At 42.1% G+C, this 1,683-nt stretch overlaps 1 pseudogene; it reads left to right on the top strand.

Moving 5' to 3' along the window:
- The first annotated feature begins 480 nt into the window (after positions 1 to 480).
- Positions 481 to 598, top strand: LOC124803805 (annotated as a pseudogene).
- Positions 599 to 1,683: the final 1,085 nt, after the last annotated feature.

The following is a 1,683-nucleotide window of genomic DNA, read 5'->3' as shown; positions in this document are numbered from 1 at the left end:
CCCTCTGCACGCACAATATCGTGGGCTGCGATATATGTCTGTAGGTTTAGTTTTAGTAAACTGATAGTAATGTCATGAAGCCCACACAAACTGGTACTTTCAAGAGATGATATTCTTTATTACGCACGAGGAAGTGAGAGAAATTTAAACTGAAGAGCATACACGTGAGTGAATTTAATGATTCATTTTCGTAAATTTAGAAATTCCTGAGGAAACACTTCCTTCACCTCTAAAAGCGAAAAAAGCGCCGAAAAATTGTTGAAAACATGAGTTTTTGGTACCAAACCCGAATCGTGGATTCCAAGACAGCTATGCAAAGCAAATGGTTGAAATTTTTACGATTTAATGCTAAGATCCCGGTCTCATAACCTCACTTATACGCACAGTAATACTTTCTTACAATATCAAGTTTCTACAACGTCTTTTGACCTACAAATATAGTTCCAAATTGTTTCTCTAGGTTTGTTTGTCTCATCTGTGGCCAACGGCATTGCCGCAGTGGTAACACTGGTTCCCATCAGATCACCAAAGTTAAGCTCTGTCGGGCTGGGCCAGAACTTGGATGAGTGACCATCCAGTCTGCCGAGCGCTGTTGGCAAGCAGAGTGCACCCAGCTGTTGTGAGACAAACTGAGGAGCTAATTGATTCAGAAGTAGCTGTTCCGGTCTCGTAAAATGTCCTTCGGCTGGGAGTGTGACGTGCTCACAACATGTCTCTCCATATTCGCATCCAGTAACGCCTGCAGTTGAGGATGACACGGCGGCCGGTCGCTACTGTTGGGCTTTCAGGGCCTGTTCGGGTGGAGTTTAGTTTTCTAGTTTCGTCTGTGAATCACTAATGCCGACATGGCAGGCAATCGGAAAAAGCGACCGCACTACTCATTGGAAAAAGTGGCTAATGTGTTTACCTGAATAAGACTTGGCGACTTCCATATGTCACACTGATTGTAAACCCTTTATATACAAAGCTTTCATCTGTTTTTTTATACCTTCGTGACAATTTTCGGTTATTTGCTGTATCTTGTTTCAAATTGGCTCTGTTCTGTTATATTTGGCCTAATAGAAAAATCCGACTGAAAACGTCTGCTAGAACCACTTCTGTTTGTTTCAGACACTAGGATATATGAGGGACGTTTGAAAAGTCCGTGCAAAAATAAAAACTACTTACGTGTTTGGGGTAAACCTTTTTTATTTTTCGACATAGTCTCCTTTTAGACTTATACACTTCGTCCAACGCTGTTCTAATTGGTTTATCCCTTCCGTATAATAGCAATTGTCCGAGTCTGCAAAATAGCTGTTAGTTGCTGCAGTCACCTCATCATTTGAATAAAATCTTTGTCCTGCCAGCCATTTCTTCATATTGGGGAACAAATAGTAGTCCAAGGGAGCCAAGTCTCGAGAATAGGGGGCATGTGAAAAGAGTTGGAATCCTGTTTCCAATAATGTTGCGACCACAGCTTCTGAGGTTTGTGCTGGTGCATTGTCGTGATGGAACAGGACTTTTTTGCGGTCCAGTCGCCGGCGTTTTTCTTGCAGCTCGGTTTTCAAACGGCCTAATAACGATGAATAATATGCACCTGTAATAGTTGTACTCTTTTCCAAATAGTCGATGAGGATTATCCATTTCGAAATCCAAAAGTCAGTCGCCATAACCTTTCCGGCTGAAGGAATGGTCTTCGCCTTT

This window comes from Schistocerca piceifrons, chromosome 6 (assembly GCF_021461385.2).
Source record: "Schistocerca piceifrons isolate TAMUIC-IGC-003096 chromosome 6, iqSchPice1.1, whole genome shotgun sequence".
Classification (NCBI taxonomy): Eukaryota; Metazoa; Arthropoda; class Insecta; order Orthoptera; family Acrididae; genus Schistocerca; species Schistocerca piceifrons.
Note: the sequence above shows the minus strand (reverse complement) of the source record. Positions and strands in the feature narration are given on the sequence as shown.